The following is a 20692-nucleotide window of genomic DNA, read 5'->3' as shown; positions in this document are numbered from 1 at the left end:
CCCCTTGTCGACCCGTAAGCACGCGCACCGCTTTTTTTACCCGCAAGACTAGTGCAGCACAATGCTACCCGGGCAACGCTAGTCCTCTTGCGTCTCTACTTGCTGCAGGCCGCCGCTCAATGTAAAAGTTCCTGCCTCGCGCCCCTGCTCGTCTTAGTAGTCGCTCTGGACTGCTCTCTGCGAGGCGACAAGCTGGCAGCTACGACGGCGGTTGCTGCGTGACGTGGACGACGTCCTCCCCTTGTCGACCAGTAAGCACGTCCACCGCTTTTTTTTCCGCAAGACTACTGCAGCACTCAGCTATCTCGGGCAACGCTAGTGCGCGTGCGTCTCTACTTCCTGCGGCCTGCCGCTCAAGGGAAGAGTTCCTTGGTCGCCCCCCTGCTCGTCTTAGTAGTCGCTCTGGACTGCTCTCTGCTTGGCGACAAGTTGGCAGGTACGACGGCGGTTGCTGCGGGACGTGGACGACGTCCTCCCCTTGTCGACCAGTAAGCACGCGCACCGCTTTTTTTCCCCGTAAGACTACTGCAGCACTCAGCTACCCCGGCCAACGCTAGTGCGCGTGCGTCTCTACTTGCAGCGGGCTGCCGATCAACGGAAAAGCTGCTGCCTCGCCCGCCCTGCTTGTCTTAGTAGTCGCTCTGGACTGCACTCTGCGAGTCGACAAGGTGGTAGCTACGACGGCGGTTGCTGCGGGACATGGACGACGTCCTCCCCTTGTCTACCAGTAAGCAAGCGCACCTCTTTTTTTTCCCGCAAGACTACTGCTGCACTCAGCTACCACGCGCAACGCTAGTGCGCGTGCATCTCTACTTGCTGCGGGCTGCCGCTCAACGTAAAATTCCTGCCTCACCCCCCTGCTCGTCTTAGTAGTCGCTCTGGACTGCTCTCTGTGAGGCGACAAGCTGGCAGCTACGACAGCGGTTGCTGTGGGACGTGGACGACGTCCTCCCCTTGTCGACCAGTAAGCACGCGCACCGCTTTTTTTCCGCAAGACTACTGCAGCACTCCGCTACCCGGGGAAACGCTAGTGCGCGCGCGTCTCTACTTGCTGCGGGCTGCCGCTCAACGTAAAAATTGCTGCCTCGCCCGCCTGCTCGGCTTAGTAGTCGCTCTGGACTGCTCTCTGCGAGTTGAAAAGGTGGTAGCTATGACGGCGGTTGCTGCGGGACATGGACGACGTCCTCCCCTTGTCGACCAGTAAGCACGCGCACCTCTTTTTTTTCCCGCAAGACTATTGCTGCACTCAGTTACCACGCGCAACGCTGGTGCGCGAGCATGTCTACTTGCTGCGGGCTGCCGCTCAACGTAAAATTCCTGCCTCACCCCCCTGCTCGTCTTAGTAGTCGCTCTGGACTGCTCTCTGTGAGGCGACAAGCTGGCAGCTACGACGGCGGTTGCTGCGGGACGTGGACGACGTCCTCCCTTTGTCGACCGTTAAGCACGCGCACCGCTTTTTTTTCCCGCAAGACAACTGCAACACTCAGCTACCCCGGGCAACGCTAGTGCGCGTGCGTCTCTACTTGCTGCGGGCTGCCGCTCAACGTAAAAGTTGCTGCCTCGACCCCCTGCTCGTCTTAGTAGTCGCTCTGGACTGCTCTCTGCGAGGCGACAAGCTGGCAGCTACCACGGCGGTTGCTGCGGGACGTGGACGACGTCCTTCCTTTGTCGTCCAGTAAGCACGCGCACCGCTTTTTTCCCCGTAAGACTACTGCAGCACTCAGCTACCCCGGGCAACGCTAGTGCGTGTGCATCTCTACTTGCTGCGTGCTGCCGCTCAACGTAAAATTCCTGCCTCGCCCCCCTGCTTGTCTTAGTAGTCGCTCTGGACTGCTCTCTGCGAGGCGACAAGCTGGCAATTACGACGGCGGTTGGTGCGGGACGTGGACGACGTCCTCCCCTTGTGGACCAGTAAGCACGCGCACTGCTTTTTTTCCGCAAGACTACTACAGCACTCACCTACCCCGGGCAACTCTAGTGCGCGCGCGTCTCTACTTGCTGCGGGCTGCCGCTCAACGTAAAAGTTCCTGCCTCGCCCCCCTGCTCTTCTTAGTGGTCGCTCTGGACTGCTCTCTGCGAGCGACAAGCTGGCAGCTACGACGGCGGTTGCTGCGGGACGTGGACGACGTCCTCCCTTTGTCGACCAGTAAGCACGCGCACCGCTTTTTTTCCCCGTAAGACTACTGCAGCACTCAGCTACCCCGGGCAACGCTAGTGCGCGTGCGTCTCTACTTGCTGCGTGCTGTCGCTCAACGTAAAATTCCTGCCTCGCCCCCCTGCTCGTCTTAGTAGTCGCTCTGGACTGGTCTCTGCGAGGCTACAAGCTGGCAGCTACGACGGCGGTTGCTGGGGGACGTGGACGACGTCCTCCACTTGTCGACCAGTAAGCAAACGCACCGCTTTTTTTCCCGCAAAACTACTGCAGCCCTCAGCTACCCCGGGCAACGCTAGTGCGCGTGCGTCTCTACTTGCTGCGGGCTGCCGCTCAACGTAAATGGTCCTGCCTCGCCCCCTACTCGTCTTAGTAGTCGCTCTGGACTGCTCTCTGCGAGGCGACAAGCTGGCAGCTACGACGGCGGTTGCTGCGGGACGTGGACGACGTCCTCCCCTTGTGGACCAGTAAGCACGCGCACTGCTTTTTTTCCGCAAGACTACTAAAGCACTCACCTACCCCGGGCAACTCTAGTGCGCGCGCGCCTCTACTTGCTGCGGGCTGCCGCTCAACTTAAACGGTCCTGCCTCGCCCCCTGCTCGTCTTAGTAGTCGCTCTGGACTGCTCTCTGCGAGGCGACAAGCTGGCAGCTACGACGGCGGTTGCTGCGGGACGTGGACGACGTCCTCCCCATGTCAACCAGTAAGCACGCGCATGTTTTCTTTTTTTCCGCGAGACTACTGCAGCACTCAGCTACCCCGGGCAACGCTAGTGCGCGTGCGTCTCTACTTGCTGCGGGCTGCCGCTCAACGTAAACGTTCCTGCCTCGCCCTGCTGCTCGTCTTAGTAGTCGCTCTTGTCTGCTCTTTCGAGGCGACAAGCTGGCAGCTACGACGGCGGTTGCTCCGGGACGTGGACGACGTCCTCCCTTGTCGACCAGTAAGCACGCGCACCGCTTTTTTTCCCGCAAAACTACTACAACACTCAGCTACCCCGGGCAACGCTAGTGCGCGTGCGTCTCTACTTGCTGCGTGCTGCCGCTCAAAGTAAAATTCCTGCCTCGCCCCCCTGCTCGTCTTAGTAGTCGCTCTGGACCGCTCTCTGCGAGGCGACAAGCTGGCAGCTACGACGGCGGTTGCTGCGGGACGTGGACGACGTCCTCCCCTTGTCGTGCAGTAAGGACGCGCACCGCTTTTTTTTCCCGCAAGACTACTGCAGCACTCAGCTACCCCGGGCAACGCTAGTCCGCGTGCGTCTCTACTTGCGGCGGGATGCCGCTGAAAGTAAATGTTCCGGCCTCACGCCCTGCTCGTCGTAGTAGTCGCTCTGGACTGCTCTCTGCGAGTCGACAAGGTGGTAGCTACGACGCCCGTTGCTGTGGGACATGGACGACGTCCTCCCCTTGTCGACCAGTAAGCACGCGCACCTCTTTTTTTCCCGAGAGCCTACTGCTGCACTCAGCTACCACGCGCAACGCTAGTGCGCGTGCATCTCTACTTGCTGCGGGCTGCCGCTCAACGTAAAATTCCTGCCTCACCCCCCTGCTCGTCTTAGTAGTCGCTCTGGACTGCTCTCTGTGAGGCGACAAGCTGGCAGCTACGACGGCGGTTGCTGCGGGACGTGGACGACGTACTCCCTTTGTCGCCCATTAAGAACGCGCACCGCCTTTTTTTCCCGCAAGACTACTGCAGCACTCAGCTACCCCGGGCAACACTAGTGCGCGTGCGTCTCTACTTGCTGCGGGCTGCCGTTCAACGTAAAAGTTGCTGCCTCGCCCCCCTGCTCGTCTTAGTAGTCGCTCTGGACTGCAGTCTGCGAGGCGACAAGCTGGCAGCTATGACGGCGGTTGCTGCGGGACGTGGATGACGTCCTCCCCTTGTCGACCCGTAAGCACGCGCACCGCTTTTTTTACCCGCAAGACTAGTGCAGCACAATGCTACCCGGGCAACGCTAGTCCTCTTGCGTCTCTACTTGCTGCAGGCCGCCGCTCAATGTAAAAGTTCCTGCCTCGCCCCCCTGCTCGTCTTAGTAGTCGCTCTGGACTGCTCTCTGCGAGGCGACAAGCTGGCAGCTACGACGGCGGTTGCTGCGTGACGTGGACGACGTCCTCCCCTTGTCGACCAGTAAGCACGTCCACCGCTTTTTTTCCGCAAGACTACTGCAGCACTCAGCTATCTCGGGCAACGCTAGTGCGCGTGCGTCTCTACTTGCTGCGGCCTGCCGCTCAAGGGAAGAGTTCCTGGGTCGCCCCCCTGCTCGACTTAGTAGTCGCTCTGGACTGCTCTCTGCTTGGCGACAAGTTGGCAGGTACGACGGCGGTTGCTGCGGGACGTGGACGACGTCCTCCCTTTGTCGACCAGTAAGCACGCGCACCGCTTTTTTTCCCCGTAAGACTACTGCAGCACTCAGCTACCCCGGGCAACGCTAGTGCGCGTGCGTCTCTACTTGCTGCGTGCTGTCGCTCAACGTAAAATTCCTGCCTCGCCCCCCTGCTCGTCTTAGTAGTCGCTCTGGACTGGTCTCTGCGAGGCTACAAGCTGGCAGCTACGACGGCGGTTGCTGGGGGACGTGGACGACGTCCTCCACTTGTCGACCAGTAAGCAAACGCACCGCTTTTTATCCCGCAAAACTACTGCAGCCCTCAGCTACCCCGGGCAACGCTAGTGCGCGTGCGTCTCTACTTGCTGCGTGCTGTCGCTCAACGTAAGATTCCTGCCTCGCCCCCTGCTCGTCTTAGTAGTCGCTCTGGACTGCTCTCTGCGAGGCAACAAGCTGGCAGCTACGACACCGGTTGCTGCGGGACGTGGACGACGTCCTCCCTTGTGGACCAGTAAGCACGCGCACCGCTTTTCTTCAGCAAGACTACTACAGCACTCAGCTACCCCGGGCAACTCTAGTGCGCGCGCGTCTCTACTTGGTGCGGGCTGCCGCTCAACATAAGTGGTCCTGCCTCGCCCCCTGCTCGTCTTAGTTGTCGCTCTGGACTGCTCTCTGCGAGGCGACAAGCTGGCAGCTACGACGGCGTTTGCTGCGGGACGTGGGCGACGTCCTCCCCTTGTCGACCAGTAAGCACGCGCACTGCTTTTTTTTCCCGCAAAACTACTGCAGCACTCAGCTACCCCGGGCAAAGCTAGTGCGAGTGCGTCTCTACTTGCTGCGGGCTGCCGCTCAATGTAAAAGTTCCTGCCTCGCCCCCCTGCTCGTCTTAGTAGTCGCTCTGGACTGCTCTCTGCGAGGCGACAAGCTGGCAGCCACGACGGTGGTTGCTGCGGGACGTGGACGACGTCCTCCCCTTGTCGACCAGTAAGCACGCGCACCGCTTTTTTTCCCGCAAAACTACTACAACACTCAGCTACCCCGGGCAACTCTAGTGCGCGCGCGTCTCTACTTGCTGCGGGCTGCCGCTCAACGTAAATGGTCCTGCCTCGCCCCCTACTCGTCTTAGTAGTCGCTCTGGACTGCTCTCTGCGAGGCGACAAGCTGGCAGCTACGACGGCGGTTGCTGCGGGACGTGGACGACGTCCTCCCCTTGTGGACCAGTAATCACGCGCACTGCTTTTTTTCCGCAAGACTACTAAAGCACTCACCTACCCCGGGCAACTCTAGTGCGCGCGCGCCTCTACTTGCTGCGGGCTGCCGCTCAACTTAAACGGTCCTGCCTCGCCCCCTGCTCGTCTTAGTAGTCGCTCTGGACTGCTCTCTGCGAGGCGACAAGCTGGCAGCTACGACGGCGGTTGCTGCGGGACGTGGACGACGTCCTCCCCATGTCGACCAGTAAGCACGCGCACCGCTTTCTTTTTTTCCGCGAGACTACTGCAGCACTCAGCTACCCCGGGCAACGCTAGTGCGCGTGCGTCTCTACTTGCTGCGGGCTGCCGCTCAACGTAAACGTTCCTGCCTCGCCCTGCTGCTCGTCTTAGTAGTCGCTCTTGTCTGCTCTTTCGAGGCGACAAGCTGGCAGCTACGACGGCGGTTGCTCCGGGACGTGGACGACGTCCTCCCTTGTCGACCAGTAAGCACGCGCACCGCTTTTTTTCCCGCAAAACTACTACAACACTCAGCTACCCCGGGCAACTCTAGTGCGCGCGCGTCTCTACTTGCTGCGGGCTGCCGCTCAACGTAAAAGTTCCTGCCTCGCCCCCCTGCTCTTCTTAGTAGTCGCTCTGGACTGCTCTCTGCGAGCGACAAGCTGGCAGCTACGACGGCGGTTGCAGCGGGACGTGGACGACGTCCTCCCTTTGCCGACCAGTAAGCACGCGCACCGCATTTTTTCCCCGTAAGACTACTGCAGCACTCAGCTACCCCGGGCAACGCTAGTGCGCGTGCGTCTCTACTTGCTGCGGGCTGCCGCTCAACGTAAAAGTTCCTGCCTCGCCCCCCTGCTCGTCTTAGTAGTCGCTCTGGACTGGTCTCTGCGAGGCTACAAGCTGTCAGCTACGACGGCGGTTGCTGCGGGACGTGGACGACGTCCTCCACTTGTCGACCAGTAAGCAAACGCACCGCTTTTTTTCCCGCAAGACTGCTGCAGCACTCAGCTACCGCGGGCAACGCTACTGCGCGTGCGTCTCTACTAGCTGCGGGCTGCCGCTCAACGTAAATATTCCTACCTCACCTTCCTGCTCGTCTTAGTAGTCGCTCTGGGCTGCTCTCTGCGAGGCGACAAGCTGGCAATTACGACGGCGGTTGGTGCGGGATGTGGACGACGTCCTCCCCTTGTGGACCAGTAAGCACGCGCACTGCTTTTTTTCCGCAAGACTACTACAGCACTCACCTACCCCGGGCAACTCTAGTGCGCGCGCGTCTCTACTTGCTGCGGGCTGCCGCTCAACGTAAAAGTTCCTGCCTCGCCCCCCTGCTCTTCTTAGTGGTCGCTCTGGACTGCTCTCTGCGAGCGACAAGCTGGCAGCTACGACGGCGGTTGCTGCGGGACGTGGACGACGTCCTCCCTTTGTCGACCAGTAAGTACGCGCACCGCTTTTTTTCCCCGTAAGACTACTGCAGCACTCAGCTACCCCGGGCAACGCTAGTGCGCGTGCGTCTCTACTTGCTGCGTGCTGTCGCTCAACGTAAAATTCCTGCCTCGCCCCCCTGCTCGTCTTAGTAGTCGCTCTGGACTGGTCTCTGCGAGGCTACAAGCTGGCAGCTACGACGGCGGTTGCTGGGGGACGTGGACGACGTCCTCCACTTGTCGACCAGTAAGCAAACGCACCGCTTTTTTTCCCGCAAAACTACTGCAGCCCTCAGCTACCCCGGGCAACGCTAGTGCGCGTGCGTCTCTACTTGCTGCGTGCTGTCGCTCAACGTAAGATTCCTGCCTCGCCCCCCTGCTCGTCTTAGTAGTCGCTCTGGACTGCTCTCTGCGAGGCAACAAGCTGGCAGCTACGACACCGGTTGCTGCGGGACGTGGACGACGTCCTCCCTTGTGGACCAGTAAGCACGCGCACCGCTTTTTTTCAGCAAGACTACTACAGCACTCAGCTACCCCGGGCAACTCTAGTGCGCGCGCGTCTCTACTTGGTGCGGGCTGCCGCTCAACATAAGTGGTCCTGCCTCGCCCCCTGCTCGTCTTAGTTGTCGCTCTGGACTGCTCTCTGCGAGGCGACAAGCTGGCAGCTACGACGGCGTTTGCTGCGGGACGTGGGCGACGTCCTCCCCTTGTCGACCAGTAAGCACGCGCACTGCTTTTTTTTCCCGCAAAACTACTGCAGCACTCAGCTACCCCGGGCAAAGCTAGTGCGAGTGCGTCTCTACTTGCTGCGGGCTGCCGCTCAATGTAAAAGTTCCTGCCTCGCCCCCCTGCTCGTCTTAGTAGTCGCTCTGGACTGCTCTCTGCGAGGCGACAAGCTGGCAGCTACGACGGTGGTTGCTGCGGGACGTGGACGACGTCCTCCCCTTGTCGACCAGTAAGCACGCGCACCGCTTTTTTCCCGCAAAACTACTACAACACTCAGCTACCCCGGGCAACTCTAGTGCGCGCGCGTCTCTACTTGCTGCGGGCTGCCGCTCAACGTAAATGGTCCTGCCTCGCCCCCTACTCGTCTTAGTAGTCGCTCTGGACTGCTCTCTGCGAGGCGACAAGCTGGCAGCTACGACGGCGGTTGCTGCGGGACGTGGACGACGTCCTCCCCTTGTGGAGCAGTAAGCACGCGCACTGCTTTTTTTCCGCAAGACTACTAAAGCACTCACCTACCCCGGGCAACTCTAGTGCGCGCGCGCCTCTACTTGCTGCGGGCTGCCGCTCAACTTAAACGGTCCTGCCTCGCCCCCTGCTCGTCTTAGTAGTCGCTCTGGACTGCTCTCTGCGAGGCGACAAGCTGGCAGCTACGACGGCGGTTACTGCGGGACGTGGACGACGTCCTCCCCATGTCGACCAGTAAGCACGCGCACCGCTTTCTTTTTTTCCGCGAGACTACTGCAGCACTCAGCTACCCCGGGCAACGCTAGTGCGCGTGCGTCTCTACTTGCTGCGGGCTGCCGCTCAACGTAAACGTTCCTGCCTCGCCCTGCTGCTCGTCTTAGTAGTCGCTCTTGTCTGCTCTTTCGAGGCGACAAGCTGGCAGCTACGACGGCGGTTGCTCCGGGACGTGGACGACGTCCTCCCTTGTCGACCAGTAAGCACGCGCACCGCTTTTTTTCCCGCAAAACTACTACAACACTCAGCTACCCCGGGCAACTCTAGTGCGCGCGCGTCTCTACTTGCTGCGGGCTGCCGCTCAACGTAAAAGTTCCTGCCTCGCCCCCCTGCTCTTCTTAGTAGTCGCTCTGGACTGCTCTCTGCGAGCGACAAGCTGGCAGCTACGACGGCGGTTGCAGCGGGACGTGGACGACGTCCTCCACTTGTCGACCAGTAAGCAAACGCACCGCTTTATTTCCCGCAAGACTGCTGCAGCACTCAGCTACCGCGGGCAACGCTACTGCGCGTGCGTTTCTACTAGCTGCGGGCTGCCGCTCAACGTAAATATTCCTACCTCACCTTCCTGCTCGTCTTAGTAGTCGCTCTGGGCTGCTCTCTGCGAGGTGACAAGCTGGCAGCTACGACGGCGATTGCTGCGCAACGTGGACGACGTCCTCCCCTTGTCAACCAGTAAGCACGCGCACCGCTTTTTTCCCCGCAAGACTACTGCAGCACTCAGCTACCCAAGGCAACGCTAGTGCGCGTGCGTCTATACTTACTGCGGGCTGCCGCTCAACGTAAATGTTCCTGTCTCGCCCCCTGCTCGTCTTTGTAGTCGCTCTGGACTGCTCTCTGCGAGGCGACAAGCTGGCAGCTACGACGGCGCTTGCTGCGGGACGTGGGCGACGTCCTCCCTTTGTCGACCAGTAAGCACGCGCACTGCTTTTTTTTCCCGCAAAACTACTGGAGCACTCAGCTACCCCGGGCAACGCGAGTGCGAGTGCGTCTCTACTTGCTGCGGGCTGCCGCTCAATGTAAACGTTCCGGCGTCGCCCCCCTGCTCGTCTTAGTAGTCGCTCTGGACTGCTCTCTGCGAGGCGACAAGCTGGCAGCTACGACAGTGGTTGCTGCGGGACGTGGACGACGTCCTCCCCTTGTCGACAAGTAAGCACGCGCACCGCTTTTTTTCCCGCTAAACTACTACAACACTCAGCTACCCCGGGCAACTCTAGTGCGCGCGCGTGTCTACTTGCTGCGGGCTGCCGCTCAACTTAAATGGTCCTGCCTCGCCCCCTACTCGTCTTAGTAGTCGCTCTGGACTGCTCTCTGCGAGGCGACAAGCTGGCAGCTACGACGACGGTTGCTGCGGGACGTGGACGACGTCCTCCCCTTGTGGACCAGTAAGCGCGTGCAATGCTTTTTTTCCGCAAGACTACTAAAGCACTCACCTACCCCGGGCAACTCTAGTGCGCGCGCGCCTCTACTTGCTGCGGGCTGCCGCTCAACGTAAATGGTCCTGCCTCGCCCCCTGCTCGTCTTAGTAGTCGCTCTGGACTGCTCTCTGCGAGGCGACAAGCTGGCAGCTACGACGGCGGTTGCAGCGGGACGTGGACGACGTCCTCCCTTTGTCGACCAGTAAGCACGCGCACCGATTTTTTTCCCCGTAAGACTACTGCAGCACTCAGCTACCCCGGGGAACGCTAGTGCGCGTGCGTCTCTACTTGCTGCGGGCTGCCGCTCAACGTAAAAGTTCCTGCCTCACCCCCCTGCTCGTCTTAGTAGTCGCTCTGGACTGCTCTCTGCGAGGCTACAAGCTGGCAGCTACTACGGCGGTTGCTGCGGGACGTGGACGACGTCCTCCACTTGTCGACCAGTAAGCAAACGCACCGCTTTTTTTCCCGCAAGACTACTGCAGCACTCAGCTACCGCGGGCAACGCTAGTGCGCGTGCGTCTCTACTTGCTGCGGGCTGCCGCTCAACGTAAAAGTTCCTGCCTCACCCCCTGCTAGTCTTAGTAGTCGCTCTGGACTGGTCTCTGCGAGGCTACAAGCTGGCAGCTACGACGGCGGTTGCTGCGGGACGTGGACGACGTCCTCCACTTGTCGACGAGTAAGCAAACGCACCGCTTTTTTTCCCGCAAGACTACTGCAGCACTCAGCTACCGCGGGCAACGCTACTGCGCGTGCGTCTCTACTAGCTGCGGGCTGCCGCTCAACGTAAATATTCCTGCCTCACCTTCCTGCTCGTCTTAGTAGTCGCTCTGGGCTGCTCTCTGCGAGGCGACAAGCTGGCAGCTACGACGGCGATTGCTGCGCAACGTGGACGACGTCCTCCCCTTGTCGACCAGTAAGCACGCGCACCGCTTTTTTCTTTCAGCAAGGCTACTGCAGCACTCAGCTACCCCGGGCAACGCTAGTACGCGTGCGGCTCTACTTGCTGCGGGCTGCCGCTCAACGTAAAAGTTCCTGCCTCGCCCCCCTTCTCGTCTTAGTAGTCGCTCTGGACTGCTCTCTACGAGGCGACAAGCTGGCAGCTACGACAGCGGTTGCTGCGGCACGTGGACGACGTCCTCCCCTTGTCGACCAGTAAGCACGCGCACCGCTTTTTTTTCTCGCAAGACTACTGCAGCACTCAGCTACCCCAGGCAACGCTAGTGCGCGTGCGTCTATACTTGCTGCGGGCTGCCGCTCAACGTAAATGTTCCTGTCTCGCCCCCTGCTCACCTTAGTAGTCGCTCTGGACTGCTCTGTGCGAGGCGACAAGCTGGCAGCTACGACGGCGGTTGCTGCGGGACGTGGACGACGTCCTCCACTTGTCGACCAGTAAGCAAACGCACCGCTTTTTTTCCCGCAAGACTATTGCAGCACTCAGCTACCCCGGGCAACGCTAGTGCGCGTGCGTCTCTACTTGCTGCGTGCTGCCGCTCAACGTAAAATTCCTGCCTCGCCCCCCTGCTCGTCTTAGTAGTCGCTCTGGACTGCTCTCTGCGAGGCGACAAGCTGGCAGCTACGACGGCGGTTGCTGCGGGACGTGGACGACGTCCTCCCTTGTGGACCAGTAAGCACGCGCACCGCTTTTTTTTCCGCAAGACTACTACAGCACTCAGCTACCCCGGGCAACTCTAGTGCGCGTGCGTCTCTACTTGCTGCCGGCTGCCGCTCAACATAAGTGGTCCTGCCTCGCCCCCTGCTCGTCTTAGAAGTCGCTCTGGACTGCTCTCTGCGAGGCGACAAGCTGGCAGCTACGACGGCGGTTGCTGGGAACGTGGACGACGTCCTCCCCATGTCGACCAGTAAGCAAGTCCACCGCTTTTTTTTCCGCAAGACTGCTGCAGCACTCAGCTACCCCGGGCAACGCTAGTGCTCGTGCGTCGCTTCTTGCTGCGGGCTGCCGCTCAACGTAAAAGTTCCTGCCTCACCCCCCTTCTAGTCTTAGTAGTCGCTCTGGACTGCTCTCTGTGAGGCAACAAGCTGGCAGCTACGACGGCGGTTGCTGCGGGACGTGGACGACGTCCTCCCCTTGTCGACCAGTAAGCACGCGCACCGCTTTTTTTTCCGCAAGGCTACTGCAGCACTCAGGCTCCCCGGGCAACGCTAGTACGCATGCGGCTCTACTTGCTGCAGGCTGCCGCTCAACGTAAATGTTCCTCACTCGCCCCCCTTCTCGTCTTAGTAGTCGCTCTGGACTGCTCTCTACGAAGCGACAAGCTGGCAGCTACGACGGCGGTTGCTGCGGCACGTGGACGACGTCCTCCCCTTGTCGACCAGTAAGCACGCGCACCGCTTTTTCCCCGCAAGACTACTGCAGCACTCAGCTACCCCGGGCAACGCTAGTGCGCGTGCGTCTATACTTGCTGCGGGCTGTCGCTCAACGTAAATGTTCCTGTCTCGCCCCCTGCTCATCTTAGTAGTCGCTCTGGACTGCTCTCTGCGAGGCGACAAGCTGGCAGCTACGACGGTGGTTGCTGCGGCACGTGGACGACGTCCTCCCCTTGTCGACCAGTAAGCACGCGCACCGATTTTTTTTCCCGCAAGACTACTGCAGCACTCAGCTACCCCGGGCAACGCTAGCGCGTGCGCCTATACTTGCTGTGGGCTGCCGCTCAACGTAAAAGTGCCTGCCTCGACTCCCTGCTCGTCATAGTAGTCGCTCTGGACTGCTCTCTACGAAGCGACAAGCTGGCAGCTACGACGGCGGTTGCTGCGGCACGTGGACGACGTCCTCCCCTTGTCGACCAGTAAGCACGCGCACCGGTTTTTTCCCCGCAAGACTACTGCAGCACTCAGCTACCCCAGGCAACGCTAGTGCGCGTGCGTCTCTACTTGCTGCGTGCTAACGCTCAACGTAAAATTCCTGCCTGGCCCCCCTGCTCGTCTTAGTAGTCGCTCTGGACTGCTCTCTGCGAGGCGACAAGCTGGCAGCTACGACGGCGGTTGCTGCGGGACGTGGACGACGTCCTCCCTTGTGGACCAGTAAGCACGCGGACCACTTTTTTTCCGCAAGACTACTGCAGCACTCAGCTACCCCGGGCAACGCTAGTGCGCGTGCGTCTCTTCTTGCTGCGGGCTGCCGCTCAACGTAAATGTTCCTGCCTCACCCCCCTTCTAGTCTTAGTAGTCGCTCTGGACTGCTCTCTGTGAGGCAACAAGCTGGCAGCTACGACGGCGGTTGCTGCGGGACGTGGACGACGTCCTCCCCTTGTCGACCAGTAAGCACGTGCACCGCTTTCTTTTTTTCCGCGAGACTACTGCAGCACTCAGCTACCCTGGGCAACGCTAGTGCGCGTGCGTCTCTACTTGCTGCGGGCTGCTGCTCAACGTAAACGTTCCTGCCTCGCCCTGCTCCTCGTCATAGTAGTCGCTCTGGACTGCTCTTTCGAGGCGACAAGCTGGCAGCTACGACGGCGGTTGCTGCGGGACGTGGACGACGTCCTCCCTTGTGGACCAGTAAGCACGCGGACCGCTTTTTTTCCGCAAGACTACTACAGCACTCAGCTACCCCGGGCAACTCTAGTGCGCGCGCGTCTCTACTTGCTGCCGGCTGCCGCTCAACATAAGTGGTCCTGCCTCGCCCCCTGCTCGTCTTAGTAGTCGCTCTGGACTGCTCTCTGCGAGGCGACAAGCTGGCAGCTACGACGGCGGTTGCTCCGGGACGTGGACGACGTCCTCCCTTGTCGACCAGTAAGCACGCGCACCGCTTTTTTCTTTCCGCAAGGCTACTGCAGCACTCAGCCTCCCCGGGCAACGCTAGTACGCATGCGGCTCTACTTGCTGCGGGCTGCCGCTCAACGTAAATGTTCCTCCCTCGCCCCCCTTCTCGTCTTAGTAGTCGCTCTGGACTGCTCTCTACGAAGCGACAAGCTGGCAGCTACGACGGCGGTTGCTGCGGCACGTGGACGACGTCCTCCCCTTGTCGACCAGTAAGCACGCGCACCGCTTTTTTCCCCGCAAGACTACTGCAGCTCTCAGCTACCCCAGGCAACTCTAGTGCGCTTGCGTCTATACTTGCTGCGGGCTGCCGCTCAACGTAAATGTTCCTGTTTCGCCCCCTGCTCGTCTTAGTAGTCGCTCTGGTCTGCTCTCTGCGAGGCGACAAGCTGGCAGCTATGACGGCGGTTGCTGCGGGACGTGGGCGCCGTCCTCCCCTTGTGGACCAGTAAGCACGCGCACCGCTTTCTTTCCCGCAAGACTACTGCAGCACTCAGCTACCGCGGGCAACGCTACTGCACGTGCGTCTCTACTAGCTGCGGGCTGTCGTTCAACGTAAAAATTTCTGCCTCACCCCCCTGCTCGTCTTAGTAGTCGCTCTGGACTGCTCTCTGCGAGGCGACAAGCTGGCAGCTACGACGGCGATTTCTGCGCAACGTGGACGAGGTCCTCCCCTTGTCGACCAGTAATCACGCGCACCGCTTTTTTCTTTCCGCAAGGCTGCTGCAGCACTCAGCTACCCCGGCAACGCTACTACGCGTGCGGCTCTACTTGCTGCGGGCTGCCGCTCAACGTAAAAGTTCCTGCCTCGCCCCCCTTCTCGTCTTTGTAGTCGCTCTGGACTGCTCTCTACGAGGCGACAAGCTGGCAGCTACGACAGCGGTTGCTGCGGCACGTGGACGACGTCCTCCCCTTGTCGACCAGTAAGCACGCGCACCGCTTTTTTTTTCTCGCAAGACTACTGCAGCACTCAGCTACCCCAGGCAACGCTAGTGCGCGTGCGTCTATACTTGCTGCGGGCTGCCGCTCAACGTAAATGTTCCTGTCTCGCCCCCTAGTCATCTTAGTAGTCGCTCTGGACTGCTCTCTGCGAGGCGACAAGCTGGCAGCTACGACGGCGGTTGCTGCGGGACGTGGACGACGTCCTCCACTTGTCGACCAGTAAGCAAACGCACCGCTTTTTTTCCCGCAAGACTACTGCAGCACTCAGCTACCCCGGGCAACGCTAGTGCGCGTGCTTCTCTACTTGCTGCGTGCTACCGCTCAACGTAAAATTCCTGCCTCGCCCCCCTGCTCGTCTTAGTAGTCGCTCTGGACTGCTCTCTGCGAGGCGACAAGCTGGCAGCTACGACGGCGGTTGCTGCGGGACGTGGACGACGTCCTCCCTTGTGGACCAGTAAGCACGCGCACCGCTTTTTTTCCGCAAGACTACTACAGCACTCAGCTACCCCGGGCAACTCTAGTGCGCGCGCGTCTCTACTTGCTGCCGGCTGCCGCTCAACATAAGTGGTCATGCCTCGCCCCCTGCTCGTCTTAGTAGTCGCTCTGGACTGCTCTCTGCGAGGCGACAAGCTGGCAGCTACGACGGCGGTTGCTGCGGGACGTGGACGACGTCCTCCCCATGTCGACCAGTAAGCAAGTCCACCGCTTTTTTTTTCCGCAAGACTACTGCAGCACTCAGCTACCCCGGGCAACGCTAGTGCGCGTGCGTCTCTTCATGCTGCGGGCTGCCGCTCAACGTAAAAGTTCCTGCCTCACCCCCCTTCTAGTCTTAGTAGTCGCTCTAGACTGCTCTCTGTGAGGCAACAAGCTGGCAGCTACGACGGCGGTTGCTGCGGGACGTGGACGACGTCCTCCCCTTGTCGACCAGTAAGCACGCGCACCGCTTTCTTTTTTTCCGCGAGACTACTGCAGCACTCAGCTACCCCGGGCAACGCTAGTGCGCGTGCGTCTCTACTTGCTGCGGGCTGCCGCTCAACGTAAACGTTCCTGCCTCGCCCTGCTGCTCGTCTTAGTAGTCGCTCTGGACTGCTCTTTCGAGGCGACAAGCTGGCAGCTACGACGGCGGTTGCTCCGGGACGTGGACTACGTCCTCCCTTGTCGACCAGTAAGCACGCGCACCGCTTTTTTTTCCCGCAAGACTACTGCAGCACTCAGCTACCGCGGGCAACGCTACTGCGCGTGCGTCTCTACTAGCTGCGGGCTGCCGCTCAACGTAAATATTCCTGCCTCACCCCCCTGCTCGTCTTAGTAGTCGCTCTCGTCTGCTCTCTGCGAGGCGACAAGCTGGCAGCTACGACGGCGATTGCTGCGCAACGTGGACGACGTCCTCCCCTTGTCGACCAGTAAGCACGCGCACCGCTTTTTTCTTTCCGCAAGGCTACTGCAGCACTCAGCCTCCCCGGGCAACGCTAGTACGCATGCGGCTCTACTTGATGCGGGCTGCCGCTCAACGTAAATGTTCCTCCATCGCCCCCCTTCTCGTCTTAGTAGTCGCTCTCGACGGCTCTCTACGAAGCGACAAGCTGGCAGCTACGACGGCGGCTGCTGCGGCACGTGGACGACGTCCTCCCCTTGTCGACCAGTAAGCACGCGCACCGCTTTTTTCCCCGCAAGACTACTGCAGCACTCAGCTACCCCAGGCAACGCTAGTGCGCGTGCGTCTATACTTGCTGCGGGCTGCCACTCAACGTAAATGTTCCTGTCTCGCCCCTTGCTCGTTTTAGTAGTCGCTCTGGACTGCTCTCTGCGAGGCGACAAGCTGGCAGCTACGACGGCGGTTGCTGCGGGACGTGGGCGACGTCCTCGCCTTGTCGACCAGTAAGCACGCGCCCTGCTTTTTTTTCCCGCAAAACTACTGCAGCACTCAGCTAACCCGGGCAACGCTAGTGCGAGTGCGTCTCTACTTGCTGCGGGCTGCCGCTCAATGTAAAATTTCCTGCCTCGCCCCCCTGCTCGTCTTAGTAGTCGCTCTGGACTGCTCTCTGCGAGGCGACAAGCTGGCAGCTACGACAGCGGTTGCTGCGGCACGTGGACGACGTCCTCCCCTTGTCGACCAGTAAGCACGCGCACCGCTTTTTTTTCCCACAAGACTACTACAGCACTCAGCTACCCCAGGCAACTCTAGTGCGCGCGCGTCTCTACTTGCTGCCGGCTGCCGCTCAACATAAGTGGTCCTGCCTCGCCCCCTGCTCGTCTTAGTAGTCGCTCTGGACTGCTCTCTGCGAGGCGACAAGCTGGCAGCTACGACGGCGGTGGCTGCGGGACGTGGACGACGTCCTCCCCATGTCGACCAGTAAGCAAGTCCACCGCTTTTTTTTTCCGCAAGACTACTGCAGCACTCAGCTACCCCGGGCAACTCTAGTACGCGTGCGTCTCTTCTTGCTGCGGGCTGCCGCTCAACGTAAAAGTTCCTGCCTCACCCCCCTTCTAGTCTTAGTAGTCGCTCTGGACTGCTCTCTGTGAGGCAACAAGCTGGCAGCTACGACGGCGGTTGCTGCGGGACGTGGACGACGTCCTCCCCTTGTCGACCAGTAAGCACGCGCACCGCTTTCTTTTTTTCCGCGAGACTACTGCAGCACTCAGCTACCACGGGCAACGCTAGTGCGCGTGCGTCTCTACTTGCTGCGGGCTGCCGCTCAACGTAAATATTCCTGCCTCACCCCCCTGCACGTCTTAGTAGTCGCTCTGGTCTGCTCTCTGCGAGGCGACAAGCTGGTAGCTACGACGGCGATTGCTGCGCAACGTGGACGACGTCCTCCCCTTGTCGACCAGTAAGCACGCGCACCGCTTTTTTCTTTCCGCAAGGCTACTGCAGCACTCAGCCTTCCTGGGCAACGCTAGTACGCGCGCGGCTCTACTTGCTGCGGGCTGCCGCTCAACGTAAAAGTTCCTGCCTCGCCCCCCTTCTCGTCTTAGTAGTCGCTCTGGACTGCTCTCTACGAGGCGACAAGCTGGCAGCTACGACTGCGGTTGCTGCGGCACGTGGACGACGTCCTCCCCATGTCGACCAGCAAGCACGCGCACCGCTTTTTTTTCTCGCAAGACTACTGCAGCACTCAGCTACCCCGGGCAACGCTAGTGCGCGTGCGTCTATACTTGCTGCGGGCTGCCGCTCAACGTAAATGTTCCTGTCTCGCCCCCTGCTCATCTTAGTAGTCGCTCTGGACTGCTCTCTGCGAGGCGACAAGCTGGCAGCTACGACGGTGGTTGCTGCGTCACGTGGACGACGTCCTCCCCTTGTCGGCCAGTAAGCACGCGCACCGCTTTTTATCCCGCAAGACTACTGCAGCACTCAGCTACCCCTTGCAACGCTAGTGCGCGTGCGTCTCTACTTGCTGTGGGCTGCCGCTCAACGTAAAAGTGCCTGCCTCGACTCCCTGCTCGTCATAGTAGTCGCTCTGGACTGCTCTCTACGAAGCGACAAGCTGGCAGCTACGACGGCGGTTGCTGCGGCACGTGGACGACGTCCTCCCCTTGTCGACCAGTAAGCACGCGCACCGCTTTTTCCCCCGCAAGACTACTGCAGCACTCAGCTACCCCAGGCAACGCTAGTGCGCGTGCGTCTATACTTGCTGCGGGCTGCCGCTCAACGTAAATGTTCCTGTCTCGCCCCCTGCTCATTTTAGAAGGCGCTCTGGACTGCTCTCTGCGAGGCGACAAGCTGGCAGCTACGACGGCGGTTGCTTCGGGACGTGGACGACGTCCTCCACTTGTCGACCAGTAAGCAAACCTACCGCTTTTTTCCCGCAAGACTACTGCAGCACTCAGCTACCCCGGGCAACGCTAGTGCGCGTGCGTCTCTACTTGCTGCGTGCTACCGCTCAACGTAAAATTCCTGCCTCGCCCCCCTGCTCCTCTTAGTTGTCGCTCTGGAGTGCTCTCTGCGAGGCGACAAGCTGGCAGCTACGACGGCGGTTGCTGCGGGACGTGGACGACGTCCTCCCCTTGTCGACCAGTAAGCACGCGCACCGCTTTTTTCTTTCCGCAAGGCTACTGCAGCACTCAGCCTCCCCGGGCAACGCAAGTACGCATGCGGCTCTACTTGCTGCGGGCTGCCGCTCAACGTAAATGTTCCTGTCTCGCCCCCTGCTCGTCTTAGTAGTCGCTCTGGACTGCTCTCTGCGAGGCGACAAGCTGGCAGCTGCGACGGCGGTTGCTGCGGGACGTGGACGACGTCCTCCCCTTGTCGACCAGTAAGCACGCGCACCGCTTTTTTTCCCGCAAAACTACTGCAGCACTCAGCTACCCCGGGCAACGCTAGTGCGAGTGCGTCCCTACTTTCTGCGGGCTGCCGCTCAACGTAAAAGTTTCTGCCTCGCCCCCCTGCTCGTCTTAGTAGTCGCTCTGGACTGCTCTCTGCGAGGCGACAAGCTGGCAGCTACGACGGCGGTTGCTGCGGCACGTGGACGACGTCCTCCCCTTGTCGACCAGTAAGCACGCGCACCGCTTTTTTTTCCCGCAAGACTACTGCAGCACCCAGCTACCCCGGGCAACGCTAGTGCGCGTGCGTCTATACTTGCTGCGGGCTGCCGCTCAACGTAAATGTTCCTGTCTCGCCCCCTGCTCATCTTAGTAGTCGCTCTGGACTGCTCTCTGCGAGGCGACAAGCTGGCAGCTACGACGGTGGTTGCTGCGGGACGTGGACGACGTCCTCCCCTTGTCAACCAGTAAGCACGCGCACCGCTTTTTATCCCGCAAGACTACTGCAGCACTCAGCTACCCCGTGCAACGCTAGTGCGCGTGCGTCTCTACTTGCTGTGGGCTGCCGCTCAACGTAAAAGTGCCTGCCTCGACTCCCTGCTCGTCATAGTAGTCGCTCTGGACTGCTGTCTGCGAGCTGAAGCAAGCTGCCAGTTCCAGTGACAGTTACGGCGCACCAATCACGATTTCTGCGCTTCGCCTGGTGAGCGATACTACCTGTGTGGGTTTCGACAAGAATTCCTTCAATGAACAGTTTTCCCCTTCTAACGCCTGTATTGTAGATTAGTTTCCCGGTGGTTGTATATTAGCATAAGTTTATATTATCTAACTAGTTTGCTAGTACAATGGGAAAAGATGGCAGCTGCATTTCCTGTCATAGGTCTCTGCCTACTGATGGAAAGATAATGGCATGTGCTCAATGCAAATATTCGTATCATCTTGGTCAGTCATGTTCTGCAATAGCAGCTAACACTTTCACTACAATGGGCAATGCTAAGATAGATGCGTGGTTTTGTAAAACGTGCAGAAGTAACAAGAAACTAAACAGCGGCACAGAGTCTGAAATTGAGGAATACAGTGGTTCTGAGTCTTCACTCTTGGATGAGCTCCGGGAAATCAGAAAAAGTTTGCAATCGTTGGCGATTCTGCATAAGAAGGTTGATTCTCTCCTATTGCTGCAGGAAGAGTTCACGGCTGTATCGAAATCAGTTAAGGAACCAGAAGGATCGGTGTCGCTTTTGTCAGAGAAGTATGATTCTGTTTTGAAACAACAACAGGTCATTCAGGAACGTCAAAAATCTGATTGCGCTGAACTGGAAGCTCTGAAAATAACGGTGTTAACTCAGGCAGTAGTAATACAAAAGCTAGAAGAAAACCAAAATGAAAGTGAGCAGTACAGCAGACTAAAAATCTTGAGATCCAAGGTTTGCCAGCGAAAAGTAATGAAAGCCTAACACAAACAATCACACAAATAGCAAGAAATCTAGACCTCTCAGGGTTTTCGTCTGACGATATTGCAGCCGTACACCGCTTAAAAGTCATAATCAGTGTTACACCTGGGGTCTTGGTGCGCTTTAAATCTGTTATTTGGAAGGAAAAATGGCTTGAAGCGCGGGGAAAACTGAAGAATCTACGTGAAAGTGCATCATTTCCAAAGATCTACTTCAATGATAACTTAACCAAAGTTAACCGTGATCTCTTCTGGAAAGCGAGAACGAAGGCAAAGGAGGAGGGTTA

Source organism: Dermacentor variabilis, chromosome 8 (genome assembly GCF_050947875.1).
Source record: "Dermacentor variabilis isolate Ectoservices chromosome 8, ASM5094787v1, whole genome shotgun sequence".
Classification (NCBI taxonomy): Eukaryota; Metazoa; Arthropoda; class Arachnida; order Ixodida; family Ixodidae; genus Dermacentor; species Dermacentor variabilis.
Note: the sequence above shows the minus strand (reverse complement) of the source record.